General features: G+C 39.0%; 1 protein-coding gene and 1 long non-coding RNA gene across 9 annotated transcripts in view; one reads left to right on the plus strand and one right to left on the minus strand.

Annotated features, from left to right (window-relative positions):
- The window catches only part of LOC112820408 (sperm-associated acrosin inhibitor-like), a 133,777-nt gene that overhangs the window by 8,188 nt on the left and 108,868 nt on the right, over positions 1-16,721 (plus strand). For 4 of the 8 annotated variants that reach the window (XM_073890905.1, XM_073890909.1, XM_073890903.1 and 1 more), the window contains exon 1: positions 12,405-12,570. The exons of the other annotated variants lie outside the window; for them this stretch is intronic. The gene's annotated coding sequence lies outside the window, so the exon portion shown is untranslated. Of the gene's footprint in view, positions 1-12,404; positions 12,571-16,721 lie in introns of those variants that run through there. 8 annotated transcript variants of the gene reach the window in all.
- On the minus strand, positions 2,773-12,298 carry LOC141372387 (uncharacterized). Its single transcript, XR_012377578.1, has 3 exons — positions 12,162-12,298; positions 10,975-11,000; positions 2,773-2,942 (listed from the first exon to the last, which is right to left on the minus strand). It is a non-coding gene; the product is annotated as an uncharacterized lncRNA (long non-coding RNA).

A 16,721-nucleotide genomic window follows, 5' to 3' on the forward strand; every position in this document is an offset into this window, starting at 1 on the left:
CCGAGAGGTAGTGCTTACAGGCTGGCATTTACAGTCAGAGACACCTGTTGGGAATGTGGCAGGGTCCCAGCCACAGAGCTTACCTCCCTCACGGGGCCCTTGGCTTAGAAGGACTGAGAGAGCAGTCAGATGACGAAGTCATGGCTACAGGAATCGGAAATGGGATAGGACTAAGGTACCAGGTGAAGACTTCATCTAGAGAACCGTGAAGCTTCCTTAGTCTTAAAAAGGAAAATGGGTTTTGTCTTCCATGGCAAGTCTAATTAACAAGGCATGCCGAGATTGTTATGTTGAGAAAGATTTTGAGGCCACACAGAGCTCAGTGGAGTGTACAGTCATTGATTACTGATACCTGGTGTGGGCACGGGGAGAGGCAGGTTTGGAGATGATACTTTCCATCTATGGATGAGCTGTTTCTCAGTAGGAGTACTATTGGCATTTTGGATGGGTCATTTCTTCACCGTGTGGTGTATTACAGAGCCTTAGTCCACTGAATGCTAATTATACCACTCCAGTCTTTCTGATAAGCAAAAGTCACAGACACATATTTTAATGGCTCTTATGAGAATAGTACTACTCAACTTAAAAATCATTAGGTTTGACCAAGAATGACCTGACTTGAATTTACCTGAGAAATGGACTAGAGCTTCTTAAATTCTTTAAGGGGGAATAAATGAGTTTGTTTTGTTTTGTTTTAGATCCTGAGATCAGACTGAGCTTGCCATCAGTAGGGGATAGTGATTGAGAATGGGGATAGAAATGACGAGTCTCCAGACAAGGGAAGAAGTTGCTCATGGAGACAGGGAGTCAAGTAGAACCTGACAGGAGGTGATTCACATGTCATTCTGGGTTGAGGAAAGTGTATGGACAGCCTGAACCGTGGGGAAAGGAGTATTTGGTTAGAAGTTAGGGTCATTTGGGGTATCCTCATCTCACTTTAGGGTTCCATTGTGTTTATGTGTCTCTTTGGTCAGTGTTGTCTTTATATGACTGTTCTCAGAGAGCTGCCCTCCACTTTGTACATCTGAATCCACTGAATAATATCTGTCACCTTCAATTATTTTTGGAACAAGGTATCATATGAGTCAATGAATGAGAAAATAAATGAATAAAATATGAAGGGGGGAAATCGGAGGGGGAGATGAACCATGAGAGACTGGATTCTGAAAAACAAACTGAGGGTTCTAGAGGGGAGGGGGATGGGGGATGGGTTAGCCTGGTGATGGGTATGAAAGAGGGCATGTACTGAATGGAGCACTGGGTGTTATATGCAAACAATGAATCATGGAACACTACATCACAAACTAATGATGTATGGTGACTAACATAACATAATAAAATTAAAAAAATATATTCCCTATCCCTTAAGAGTTCAAGTATCCCCTTTTTTCATATTCTTCATGACCCTCTCAATTCCTTGAAAGAGAAGTGAGAAAAGAGGGCTTTGAGCAACAGGCATGGTATGGTTGCCACTTTCAAGTTTTGCATTCTCAACGCCCTCCAGCCGGAGAACACCAGGAACATTTGAGTTGAACAAGTTGGGTTTATGATTTATTGAGGAGAGGGAGCATGCACATGAGAAGCCATAGGGCAGCTCAGTAAAAGGATATTAGAAAAGATTTATTGTAGGATTTGGGATTATTAAATTAATTTGGGGAAAATTTAAGGAGGACTGGCTTTGCTTTAGATTGCATGCCCTCAGGAGTGGGGTACTTCTGCACTTTGATGTCTTAGAAAGTCTTATTTAGAAAAAAGAAAGAATAACCAAAGGCTAAAGTTGTAATTGGTAGAGAAGTGGCAGTCACTTAACATTAGTCTAGTTAGGGGATGTTTGGTATTTTGTAGTTTGCATAACGTTCACATTTTGCCTTTGTTCGGGTGTGGTTATGGAATGGTAACTGTTTTTGTCTTGATTCATTGTGGCTTTGCTGGGTGTTAATGTTCTGTGAAATTGTTTATGTTAAACAGAACATCAAGGCCTAGCTGTGAGGAGGAGGCTAACCTGTGGCAATCCCAAGGTTGGTGCTTAGAAGTCATGGGGTTGTTTTCTTGCCCACATATTTTTTTTTTCTTAAAGATTTTATTTATTTATTTGAGAGAGAGAGAATGAGAGATAGAGAGCACGAGAGGGAAGAGGGTCAGAGGGAGAAGCAGACTCCCTGCCGAACAGGGAGCCCGATGTGGGACTCGATCCTGGGACTCCAGGATCATGACCTGAGCCGAAGGCAGTCGCTTAACCAACTGAGCCACCCAGGCGCCCTTGCCCACATATTTTTAAAGAATCATCCATTTTCTTATTCCCTTGCTGGATTGTAAACTGCACAAGGACATAGACCTGTTTTGATTACCACTGAGGTCCCAGAATTTAACCAGATCTCTCAGTCTCATGAGTACTTAAAGAATATTGACTGGGGTGCCTGGGTGGCTCAGTCGGTTAAGCGACTGCCTTCGGCTCAGGTCATGATCCTAGAGTCCCGGGATCGAGTCCCTCATCGGGCTCCCTGCTCAGCAGGGAGTCTGCTTCTCCCTCTGACCCTCCCCCCTCTCATGCTCTCTCTCTCTCAAATAAATAAATAAATCTTAAAAAAAAAAAAGGCAAGAATATTGACTGAATAAATGAATGAATTGTCCAATTAGCCTATCAGTCTATGAGTTGCTCAAAGTCAGGGTTCACTTTCTATTCAGCTCTGTATTTCTAGAAACACAATTCTGGTGCATCTCATTAAAAATATCTTGAGTTAAAGAGGGACTTTCCATTAGGATAAGATTTATTGATTTTTTTAAAAATAAAGTAATATAATGAATTCCACTTTTTGAAGGAAAGATGATGCTTAATTCAAATGAGTTCACTCCTGACAAAGGAAAATCACGTCATATCCCAGACTTTTTCAGTCTTTCTGCATCTTCCATTGTACTGAATTCGAAGAGTGAGTTTCAAAGCTCTAAGAGAAATTGATATAAATGTTTAGAGACCATTTATATGGAATATAATCGTCCTTCTTTCTAACCTAGCTGTATTCCAGTAAGGATTTTAAGGAATCATCCATTTTCTTCCAAATCCAATCCAAATCTTATCTCAGATTCCCTTTAGATTAAGGGAAGGGAGGCCTTGATTTATAAACTCCTGACTTAAAAATAACCCATAGCTACAAAGATATGCTCTCCCCTCACTCTTCCTTCACTTTGGAGAATCCTCTATATTGTAATCATGGTGAAAAATTATTAGAGCTTTTAGCAAATGTGTGAACCTGTATATTAAGAAGTACGGGACAGAACAAACAATGATTTACTGAGGTACCCTCGGGAAATGTTTTCACTTTTCTGAACCAGGATTACCTTAATTGTAAAATGGCCACGATTACGGGTACCTACTGAGAAAGCTCTTTGAGGCTCACCGTGAGAGTACTCTATGAGCTGTAAGCAGGAAGGATTTTTATTGTTGGGGGCAAAGGACACAGGGGTCAAGAGCAAGGTAAAGAGAGCAACGTGGAAAACATAGATGAAGATTATTTGCCCCTTTTGGCCAAATATAATAATAACAGCAAGCCAATGACTGCATTTTGTTCTAAATTATAGTCAATGGGCTTTTGCTATTGCATTTTTCATGAAAAAGTGGCCCATTTTTTATTTGCTTTTTTATGGATTTATTTATTTTAGAGAGAGGGAGGGGCAGAGGGAGAGGGAGAAGGAGAGAATCTCCAGCAGACTGCCCGTTGAGCGCAGAGCCCCAAGTGGGGCTCCATCTCACAGCTCTGAGATCATGACCTGAGCTGAAATTAAGAGTCAGATGCTTAACCAACTGGACCACCCAGCGCCCCCCAAAAAAGTGGTCCATTTTATAAAAAAAATTTAACACTAGCCACATAGGAGCTACTGGGCAATGACAAAAATGTTCCTCTTCTGCAAATACATCCTATTTGACATTGGGCAACAATGAACTTTGGAGTCTTTTCTTTTTATATGTAAAAAAGGGAATAATTGTATTCCTGCCTACAGGGCAGTATTAGTGTGGATCTCACAGGGGCCCTGTTTGGGAAAGTGCTTTCTAAGCTGTGGCAGGTTTATGATCTTGTATTATTTATGGTAATAGTATATTTTCCCTAGCAGTGTCACAAACTTACGAGGTGCTTATTAAATATTCATGAGACAAATTGATAAATAGGAGAAATTATTCTGAAAAATCCTAAAACTCTAGCCAAATATAAGATTCTAACCATGTGATAGGATAATGCAAAGTTTAACTTGAAGGCTCTGGATATCAGATTTCTAGACTCATCTCTTGGTTTCTCACCTTGTGAGCTATGACATCTTGGATATGTCCCTAAATTACTCTAAGCCTCAGTTTCATCATCTATAAAATGGAAGTGAATACCAATACCTCCTTCACAGGATCCTTCTGAATACTAATAAGATAATTACTATGTAGTAGCATGCACAGTGCCTGGCTTAAAATAAGCACAAAAGTTAGATCCATTTATTTATAAGTTTTCAAAAATCCCCATCCTGCATTCTCTTTAATATATTCTGTATTTCCATGTATAGGTAATGAATATATTTTTCAAAAGTCTGATCATACTGTATATATCATTTTATATGCTCATATTTCCCCCTTTTTAAATTAACATTGTATTGTGCTTATTTTTAGAAAACTAAATACATAATGTCTAGTAAAATTTCTTTTTATTCTATACGGCTTAAAAAGGATGAGCCTTTAAGCAAAATGTTCAGCCAGAGGTCTGTGGTGTGCCCAAGCAGATCAACCTTCCGACTGCCCCAGGATGCAGAAATAAAGTACTGGCAGAACCTGAGTTACAACCAGAAGGATGGAGGGAGACCCATATGCAGGTAGTGTAAAGTTGAGCTTGGTCCCCTTCATCTTATCATGAATGTGTCCTGGCCCCACGTTTGGAATGCCTCGAAAATCTGAGAAGAAAGAAACTGCAGGTAAAAGGAGAGAAATGTGACAGCTGGGGACTCAGGTAATCCTTATGTATGAATTGTCTGCAATGGCCAGGCATGAGAAGCAGGATGGATTTCTCAACTGGACCGGGACAAAGAGAAGATTGGCAGTAGGACACAAGTGTACTAAACATCAGGGAGATAGACACTGGCAAGGATATTTAAGTAGCAGTGTGCCACAATAGGAAAAGGAACAGATTTTATCTAGGAAAATTGTATTTCCCTCCAGTACTACTAATGTCTTTGAACTCATCTAAGAACAATTTGGAAAATGAAAAACTTGGAAAATACTAAATTTCTTTCTAGCAAAGTCAGGCGGCATTGGAGCATTGATATTTATAGAATTACCATAAACAGTGACACAATTGCTTTCCATGACTGTTTCCCAAGAAGTATGTTATTCTTAAAACTATTAGGTTGAATGGATCTGTACATTATTCTTTGACACCTTTAAAACTTTCTAAGGATAGGACCCAGAATAGCCAAAACAATTTGCAAAAAAACAAAGTTGAAGAATCTACCCTTCCCAATTTCAAACCTTATGGCAAACTTCAGTAATCAAGACAGTGTGATACTGGTATAAGGATGGATATACAGACCAGTGGAATAGAATTTAGACTGTAGAAATAAACCCTTGTATTTATGGTTAACTGATTTTCAACAAGGGCATTAAGACAATTCAGTGGGGAAAGAACAGCCTTCAATGAATGGTGCTGGGACAATTGGATAGCCATATACAAAACAATGAAGTTGGATGTCCTGCCCCATACCATATACAAAAATTAACTCAAAATGGATCAAAGACATAAGTGTAAGAACTAATAATTATAAACCTCTTAGAAGAAAACAAAGGAGTAAATCTCTGTGACCTTTGGTTAAGCACTGGTTTCTTAGATATGACAACGAAAGCATAAGCAACAGTAGATAAATTAAACATCACCAAAATTAAAATCTTTTGTGCTTCACAGGATATCATTAATAAAGTAAAAAGACAACCCACAGAATGGGAGAAAATATTGCAAATAAATATATGATAAGGAACTTGTATCCAAAATATATAAAGAACACTTATAACTCAACAATTAAAAGGCAAATAATATTATTAAAAGGTGAGCAAAGGATTTGAATAGACATTTATTCAAAGAAGATATACAAATGGCTAATTAGCCCATGAGAAGATATTAAACATCATTTGTCATTAGAGAAAAGCAAATCATAGTCACAAGATACCACTTCACACCCATTAGGATGGTTATCATAAAAAAGATGAACAATATCAACCAATAAGTGTTGGTGAGGATGTAAAGAGATTGGAACCTTCAGACATTGCTTGCGAGATTATAAATGTTGCAGCTGCTTTGAAAAACAATTTGGCAATCCCTCAAAATGTTAAACATAGAGTTATTATATAACTCAGAAATTCCACTCCTAGATATATACCCAAGAGAAATGAAAAGGTCCATCCAAATTGTACATGAATGTTCATAGCAACATTACTCGTAATAGCCAAAAAGTGCAAACAACCCAATGCCCACTAATGGAAAAATGGATAAAAGCAATGTGGTATAGCCATACAATGGACTATCACTCCACCATAAAAAAGCATGAAGAACTGATACATTCTACAACATGGATGTACTTTGATAACCTTATGCTGAATGAAAGAAGTCAGAAACAAAAAGCCACATATTATATGATCCCATTCATACTAATTGTTCAGAATAAGCAAATCCATAAAGACAGAAAGTAGTTTAGTGGTTGCCAGGTACTGGGGGGATGGTAGAAGCGATACAGGTTTCTTTTGGATGAAATTTATTCTGAAATTAGGTAGTGGTGATTGTCACACAACTCTAAATACACTAACGACCACTGGAATGTATACTCTAAGAGAGCGAATTGATTATTCAATCTGCTTTTAAGTTAAAACCCTAAGGATAAATTCTTAGCAATGAGAAGTTATTTTTCATTTCCCTGAAACTTTGGGACCCTAGGGAAGAGGGTAAACAGTAAGTTTGAGGAAAGGAAGGAAGGGGAGAGCTAATAATAAATTTGGGAGAAGGGGTAGTCTGTACAATTTCTCTTTCCTCTAAGGAATCTCAGTGTGTGCCATGAGATTATCATGACCACTACATTGGAAGCCTAGGAAATGAGGTTTTGAGATTGTCTGGAAGGTACCTTTGCACTGGTTGAGGATGACTATGGTATAGGTCGTATGTCTGAATGAAAGAAAGAGTTGGTAAATATGGAAGGAGAACTAGGGGCTAGATAGGGAGGCCTGTTGATGGGAAGGTGACCAGTTGTTTTGGTTTGTATGAGACTGTCCTGCTTTAGCACTCAAAGTTTCACGCCCCAGGAAAACCCTGAGCCTCAGGCAAACCGGGATGGTAGGTTGTCTAGTTGGAAGCAACAGGACAAGGACACTGATGGCTATTATTTACTGAGGGCCTACCGTGACACAGGCATTATGCGAAGTTCCCTTTCTGCATTATTTTTTTTCAATTCTCACAGCTTCTCAGGTAATTACTGAGGTTATCTGTTCTAGGTCATATAGCTTAAATAGAAGAGCTGAAATTTCAGTCCTAGTCTATAGTCAGAGTCTTTAGTCTTAGCCACCTACTCAACTGAAAGATTGAGCCAATACAATAAGTGCTAAAACTAAAAAAACAAATTACCTATCAAGGTTGCTTTAAGTTTAAAAGTGCTTTTTATGCCCATGGTCACATTCATCCCCCCTAAGAACCCATTCGTTCATTTGTTCATTCATTCAACAAGTACTTACGGGGCTTACTTGGCACCAGACTCTGTATTAAGTGCTGAGAATAAATCACAAACCTGCCCTCTGAGTTCGTGGAGCTTATGTTTGGTGCTAGGCCAAACATAAAGAAATAGAAAAATAAAATATCTGGGAGTTATGCTCAGAATTATGAAGGAAACAGAAGCACATGGAAACTATCAGAGGTAAACCTATCTTAGGTAGGATGGCCAGGGGAGGCATCTGTAAGGGAGACGGATTTAGACTGAAACCCCAATAATGAGGAAGAACTAGTCCTGTGAAAAGCTGGGGAGAACATTCTTGTAGGAGACGACGGTTTGCCCAAAGGTCCTGAAGCAGCAAAGAGCTTCGTATGTTTGAAAAATACCAGGAAAGAAGAGTCAGTGTTGTCATAGCGCATTAGCAAGTAAAGCAGGAAATCTTATCTCAGAATTTGTAGATGAGAACTTGAGGCAGGGAGGGGTTATGAGAGTTCGCAGTATCGCTTAACCACAGGGGCAGGACTCAGCCTTCTGACTGAGGGCTGAGACTTGTTGCTTTAGTCTTACGTTTAAAAGGGTGATTTTTCTTACGGCTATGATTTTCATACATTTTAGGAACAGGAACTTTTTTCACATATAATCTCAAATTGAAGCCTAGTGTTCGAAACACATAGAGGGTGGCTCCTCTGCTGGGGCTGGAGGTGGGGCTCAGAGTCTTAGTCCCTGGGTCCCTCCCAGCCCCCTTAGGTTCAGCCAGCTGACCTGAAACCCCGGTGACATTTTTAGCTTACAGAATCATATCTTGAAGACTTCACACATGTTTTCCAAAATGTGTAGAAGGGTTTTGTTGTTTGTTTTTTGTTTTTAACTTTAATTCCCGTGTAGTTAACATACAGTTAACTTATATTAGTTTCAGGTGTACAACATAGTGATTCAACAGTTCTATATATTATCACTCAGCTGCCCATTAGATTCTCAAAAGAAGTTTCTGTTTTGTGTTTGGTGTTTTCACTTACATGTTAGCGAAGCAGTACACGCAGGTATTAGAATATGTAACATTATTAGAAGCGCATAATGGGCTGACTCTTATGGAGCATATATGTTTCTTTTGTATAGACGTCCTTTGATAATGACCGCATGGAATGTCCTAAAACAAAACTCACAGGTCAAACTCTCTATCCTTTAATGATCTCTTAATGGCTTCTGATGTTAGTGCTCGGGAGTTTTATTTTGCGCAGACAGGAGATAATGATAAAATATGTCTTCCTTCACACTTTACACATCAAAACTTCCTTATCTTAAGTTCAACAGCCAGAGCCTTCAGGATTTCCACTTTGAAAGACAGCTGAGGCCATACAACCCTGAACTTTGGCTGTGTAATATATATCTGTAACTTGTTAGAAGGGAAAGAGAACAGTCTGGCAAGTGACAGAAATGCCTACAACCACTGCCCAAGTGCTTCTGGAATCATTTTAGTTCATCAAAACCCCCTTTAACTGTGGTGCCTGGATCAGAATACCCTGCATGGTCCCACTCTAGTATTGGCTATAGTCCAGTCCTCTGAGGATTAAGAGGCTGGAATAGTGAGAAAAGATTTCCTCAATATCTCCTCATTTTGTTTTTCTTCCTTCATAGTCCAAGAGTTGGAGTAAGCTGGATTTAGGGGACTTGAGTGACAGAGTAAATTGTCTATAGGTAGAAGGGGGACTTGGAAAGTTCCTGAGCACCATGTAATGAGCAGATAAGGAGTGAGCCGCCACAGATTTCTACTTCATTGGCTCAGATCACAGTATATTCGCATATCCATAGATCAGGGTACTGCCCTGGCTAGGGAACTTAAATGGGGCTCCCATTACTGACAGCAGTGTTTGCCAATTTCAGTTACTTGATTCATAATTCCTTCCAAACTCATGTGCCATTTTTCTTTAAAAATATTTTTTGTTGAATCGGTTTCTTTTTTTAAACTTGACTACTCACCCTAGAAATGTTCTGAACATGAATATCCATGATGTCTTGGATTTGAAGTTGTAATTCTATTTTTTCCTAACACGTTTTTAAGAAAAGCTATGACCATTTGCATGGTGCACTGGGTGTTATGAACAAACAATGAATCATGGAACACTGCATCAAAAACTAATGATGTAATATATGGTGATTAACATAACAATAAAAAAATTAAAAAAAAAAAGAAAAGCTATGACCATTGCAATAAAAAAAATTCATTGTCAAATTAGCTAAAATCATCATTAATATTATTATAAGGTACTCAAATAACTTTTTGGGAAATACTGTTTATGTCTCTCATCTCCTTTTTTAATGAGTAAGGCAACGAGATTTGTTTGGGGAGGCTTTACCAAAAAATTGATTCTTTAGTGGATTCTTACAAGATGAAAATGCTTTCTAAAATTGGCTATGAGTATGAAAAGCAGGATAATTTGATTAAAGAGAATTATATACACAAAGACCAAACTGAAATAGCACAGAGCCCAAAATAGCTTAAGTTACCTAGAACTAAGGTGAGAAAAGGGAATTTTCCTGTTAGGGAGAAAGAAGCTAGGTTGAAGAAGGTATTGTAAGGCATGCAAAAAGGTTTATCCCCTACCAGTACTAGAAGTCACTGTTCTAAAGAGAGAGATGTCTCAATCAGATTTTCATTTTAGAAGGCCCACACTTACAGTGAGGAGTTAGTACAGGAATTGGCAAGCTTTTCCTATGAGGAGCTAGGTAGCAATATTTTATAATTTTTAAGCCATGTGGTCTCTATTACAACTACTCGACTCTGTTGTTGTAGCCTAGGAACAGCCAGAGACAATACATGAAGTAATGAGCATGGCTGTGTTCCAGTAAAACTCTATTTCCAAAAATAGGTGGCCATAGTTTGCCAACCCCTGTATCAGACTCAGTGCAAGAAGACCATTGGGTGGCCATTGCAATGATACAGGCAGGAAGTGAGGAGAAATTAATATGCAGGCAATAGCAATGAATTTAGATGGGGGAAAAATAAAAAATCAGAAATAAGGAGCTTTAATTGCTAGTGGTATGTAAGGAGATAGAGGAACAGTAGAGACGGGGATGAATCCTGGTTTACCCCAGAATCTATTTTGACAGAGATGGGTAGATTGAACTATATGCATTGCCGTTATGTATATCAGAAATGATCAAATATTAGCAATTTCATGTGGTTTAATATAGAAACCTAATAGAAATACTAGAAGCCTAAGATTGTAAAAATCATTCTCATGTAGGAAGTAGAAAACTTACCTTGGATAAATGGTGACCAAAAATAGCTGAAACAAAAATGTTTAGGAAAAAGGATCAAGTAAAAAATGTAGTATTGAGACGCAACCAGTTAATTAACCCCTTCAGGAATCCCATATAAATTAATAACCATGAAAATCTTAGAAAAATATGTGACTCCTTCACGCAGGATTTGCCTAGCCATGCCTGATTCCCAAAACACTTCCCCAAATACACCTAGTGTCCCACTTGAGAATTCAACCATGAACCCATTCTTAGGTTTAATGCTGACTTATGCAGGAGAGATTTAAAACCAAGTTTCATCCTTTGGGACTCAGCAGATCATCTACCGCTGGGCTGCTCAGACATTGTGTAGACCCCTTTTAGACAAAGTCTAGTTCTTGAGAGTCAGCCTGGCTACCTGCTGACAGAAATCGTAGATACCTGCCTTCTTTTTTGACTATTGCCTGTCTTGAATATCCTCTTTCCAAACTCTATCTGTTTATAAGGAAGCCTCTTCCTCTGTTTGGGATCTCTGTGTCAACAGCTGCTTGCCTAAACTATTAACAGTTCCTACAACCTTCATATTTTATATTCCACTTAACAGCCTTGACTCCTTTCGGCTACTGTAGCTGAATGTCCTCCCTGCCTCCCCTTCCACTTCACCACTCCTCTGGCAGAGTTAGTTTCGCATCATGGGTTTCCCTTCCTATTTTGCTGGAGTTGATTAGAAAAGCTGAACCCTCTCTTGAGATTTGATAACATCAGGTTGTGCTCTAACTGTAAGCCATGTTAGAAACTGATACTGCTTTGTGTAGAAGGAATTTGAATACACACACACACACACACACACACACACACACAATACCAGTATATGGGAATATGATAGGAAAGTATTAGGAAGAGATGGGAGGAGAGATGAAATTATCAACTCAAAAGACCAAATTATTTGTCCAATAGTGATTATACCTCTCATCGATCATCCTTTAAGATATCTTAAGTCTGAACCTGCCTGTGACAGAGTTTTTGGAATATGGAAAAATGGATTCACCACTGATATTCATTCTGGTTGAGGTGGTAAATTCATCCCTGGGAGAAACTTCAAAGTTTCAAAAATCCATACATCTAGAAAACAGTTACTATTGCCTTGTTTGTTCCCTTAGAAGATCATATGTTTACTCCCTCCTGAAAGTTCTTTGACAAATCCTTACATGAGAAATAGCTGGTAGCCAAAAGAGCCACAAAGAAAATTTTCATCTTTTCCCAAAAGGAACAATGTGATTCATCCACCAGAGTTCCCTCTTTTAAGAGCTTCTTAGCAAATCCTCGAAGGCTCAACTCTCTTGAACTGAGGGCTCTACCCCTTATGAGAACCTGAGACCCCATTATGAAGTCACTTTGCAAATGATCTGTTTACATGTGACACCAAGGGCAACGTCACCAGGTCACCAAAGACCAAGAACACTCTGCAGGCCAAAATATTTCATTTGTAATAGGCTGTAGAGCTGTGGGATGATACCATGATTTAACACTGATTTGTTTGATTGTAAATTATCATTGGGTTCCATAGAAGTTTTTTAACTAGCAAGAAGAAACAAGTGTGAAAAAGATGAACTTAGAGTGAGTAATTCTGGGGAACTTTTAAAAATTTACATGTCTGTCTTCAACACCTTCTCCCTCCCACCCAAAGATTCTGATTCAGTAGCTCCGGAGTATGACTCAGATATCACACACACACACACACACACACACACACACACACACACACACACTGCCTGGTAAAGTCTGATTCACCTCTTCACTTGAGAACCAATGGATTAGGATACCACAATTTTATACTAAAGGGCTAATTTTCTGGGTCCTTTCTTCCTTTACTGCCTAATGGCAATTTTTCTCTTGAGCAATCTATTTATCCTTTTTTTATTGCTATAGCCATTCCTACTTTCCTAGTCATAGCATCTACTATTATATTTAGCATAAAGTATGCTCTTTTTTTTAAAGATGTTATTTATTTATTTGACAGAGGGAGCCACAGTGAGAGAGGGAACACAAGCAGGGGGAGCGGGAGAGGGAGAAGCAGGCTTCCCGCGGAGCAGGGAGCCCGATGCGGGGCTCGATCCCAGGACCCTGGGATGATGACCCGAGCTGAAGTCAGATGCCCAATGACTGAGCCACCCAGGCGCCCCTAACATAAAGTATGTTAAAGAAATAGCCAGGAAATTCAAGTCTATTATGTGTAATTTCTATTATAATACTTGGATTGCATAACAAGGCAGGGGCCCAGAGATCATGAAAAATCAATAATTCAGTATTTAAGATTGTGTTATGACCAGGTGAAACAGGGCTTAGTTCATACTCTTATTAAACAAAGACATGAGGTTTAACTCTTAAGGAAGGATGTGCTATCCTAAAAATATGATCAGTTCTCAGATTTCCCAGGAACACCAAGTTCTCCCAAGCACTAGGGGTTTGAAAAATAAAGATGGACTATCTTAGAACAGATCATTCTTTCTATAGTGTGACCAAGATTCTTTGCTTGACAAAACTTTAATCAGGCTCCTGAACTTTCTCCCAGGGCCATGTGGGCAATTCCTTGTAAAACTTCGTTTTTGTAAGAACCCTGCTAAGTCAGTTTAACCACAATTATATTATGCAAATATAATTATTTGTGCATTAATTGATTGACAAATAAAATTGTAAGATATTTACCAGGACTTTTTTTTAAGATTTTATTTTAAAATTGTAAAATATTTAAAGTGCACACCATGATGATTTGATGTACGTTTACATTGTGAAAGGGTTTTCCTCATCTGGTTAATTAACATATCCATCACATAGTTATCCTTGGGTTTGTTTTTGTTTTTGTTTTTGGTGAGAACATTTAAGTTCTACTCTCAACAAATTTCAGTTATACAGTACAGTGTTTTCCACCATAGTCACCATGTTTTACACTAGAACCTGGGCATGTGGCATCTTATAGCTGAAATTTTCTTAGTATTATTGGCTGAGTTTAAACCTGAGAAAACAGTCTCCAGAGCTCACCAACTTAACCACTGTATTATGTAGCTTTTTGGCTCAACATAAAGAGTTCACTGAGGACAACAATAATCTTACTCATCATTGCCCCCAACCCAGCACCAGGCACACAATGCCTGAATTAAGTGGTGATTAAGAGATTGTGAGCAAACAATTTTCTAAATGTTCAATGTGTCAAACGATGGAAAAGACTGTCTTATGGAGGCCTGACTGTCTCGTCTTCAGGGCTATCCAAACAGAAGCAAGAGTCGAATGACAATCTTTCAGGGATACGGAATAAGATTCCTCTCTGAACTGAAAGTTGAAAGATAAGACCTTTAATCTTTTCCAAGATCTGAGATTCTGTGACTCTATCATTTCCCAAATGTGTTGTCACAAAGTCTTTCAGGAGAAAAATATATCCACCCATCTGTGAGGAGACAATATCTCAGAATCCTCTGGGCAGAAGACAGTCCTGGGGGCTGCTGTTGTCTGGGGCAAGGGCAAGAACCCGAGAGAAAGGGAGATCCAGAGGCAAAGGCAAGGACAAAGGACAAGAGGCAAGTGCTGTGCCTGTGGGGCTGAAATGACCGAGGACAGTGGGACGGAATCGAGACAGATGATCTAGCATTGCTAGCCAGGCCTCCCGTACTTGCATCGTATTCAAGCAGGAGAATGCATCTTGATTACTAAATTGTCTCTTAGTGATTTAAGATGGTAAAAGCATGCTAGAAATATTTGCTGAGCTGAGAGAAGGCTTCACTTAGGAAAAGAAAGTTGAGAACGAGAAAGTGGAAACTGAGATATAAGACCTCAAACCCCTCAGGAATACCCCCTAGGCTGCTGGCATGGATTTTGAAATACTTAAGCCCAGAAGAGCTTATTTAAACTCACAGCCTGACAAATGTAGGTTCTTCTTGATATAATAATTGATGACAAGGCCTTTCAATGTTTTATAGGCGCAAAAGGAGGTAGGATTACCCAAATACTACCCATGTTCCTACAACTACTAGTGATTTTCCAAGCACATTCTAATAACAATATAACAACAACAACAACAGCCGGAGCAGCTACAATAGCATTTATATAATTTAACATTTTAACATTGTTACATGTTCTGGGTACTTCCCCTCTATATGCCATCTATTAAGGATTAATAGTTTTTTTTTAAGTTTTTAAATTCCAGTTAGTTAACATGTAGTGTAATATTAGTTTCAGGTACACAATATGGTGATTCAACACTTCCCTGCATCACTTGGTGCTCATCCCAGCAAGTGCCCTCCTTCCTCCCCATCACCTATCCCCCCTCTCATCCCCATTCACCCATCGGCCTACTTACCTCCCCTCAGGTGACCATCAGTTTGTTCTCTATAGTTAAGAGTCTGTTTCTTGGTTTTTCTCTCTCTCTCTTTTGTTTTTCTCTTTGCTCCTGTGCTTTGTTTCTTAAATTCCATATATGGGTGAAATCATATGGTATTTGTCTTTCTCTGACTGACTGGTTTTGTTTAGCATAATACTCTCTAGCTCCATCCATGTTGTTGCAAATGGCAAGATTTCATTCTTTTTAATGGCTGAATAATATTCCATTACATATATATATATACCATATCTTCTTTATCCATTCATCAGGCAACAGATACTTGGGCTGTTTCCGTAGTTGGCTATTGTAGATGCGGCTGCTATTAATGGGGTGCATGTATCCCTTCAAATCTGTATTTTTGTATCCTCTGGGTAAATACTTAGTAGTGCCATTGCTGGGTAGTAGGGTAGTTCTATTTTTAACTTTTTGAAGAACCTCCATACTGTTTAAGAAGAGTGGCTGCACCAGTTTACATTCCCACCAACAGTGTAAGAGGGTTTCCTTTTCTCCACATCCTCGCCAACACCTGTTGTTTCTTCTGTTGTTGATTTTAGCCATTTTGACAGGTGTGATGTGATATCTCATTGTATTAGTCTTCAAAAGTAAGTATTATTGGTACCATATTTAAGCCTATGCAAAAGGAGATTCTTGCCCCGAGCCCCCAAATATTATACATGGGCCTGGCTATTATTCCCATTTTAAAAATGTGGTAGCCATTCTGAGATGACGAGTGGCTGGTTTATGATCATAAGCTGAGGTGGATTTGAGGCCAGCACTCTTTGACATGAGTGACAGTGCCCTTACTACCACACCGTTTCCTATCACATATGTTCTGACAGGACCCTCCCTTCAGTTCAATGAAGCGCAGTTACTTCTATCTGCATTTTTGCCAATTGATGAGGACTTCTGACTCCGAAAGCTGAGGTAACTGGCCCAAAGTCCATGGCACAGTCAGTCCTTAATCCATCTTTTGACTCTCAATCCAATGCCCTTTCCATCTACAAAATGGGAGTAGAAGTACCTACTTCATATAGTTGTTAATAATATTAAGTGAGTTTATATACACAAAGCACTTAGAATAGTAGCTGGCAGATAGAAAGGTCTTTACATATTTGCTGTAATTACTTTTACTCCTTCTGGCATTCTTGCTTGGAAAGTGATTTTTTTGAAGCACAGATCTGCTTAGATACTGCCTGCTTGTGATGCTGTGTTAGTCCCTGCAAGATGGAGGCTAAGTGGCCTAACACTGCACAGATTGGTCTTCGCTACCCTGGAACACCTCTGTAGCCTTAGAGACCACCCACACTCCATCCTCTCCTCTCAGCCAAATACTTCTTGCTTCATGTCCAGTGAACTTTTCACTGCATCTAAGTTAGGGTAATATATTTTGATGCCT

This window comes from Callorhinus ursinus, unplaced genomic scaffold (assembly GCF_003265705.2).
Source record: "Callorhinus ursinus isolate GAN/ISIS: 27379988/994484 unplaced genomic scaffold, GSC_fseal_2.0 scaffold3, whole genome shotgun sequence".
NCBI lineage: Eukaryota > Metazoa > Chordata > Mammalia > Carnivora > Otariidae > Callorhinus > Callorhinus ursinus.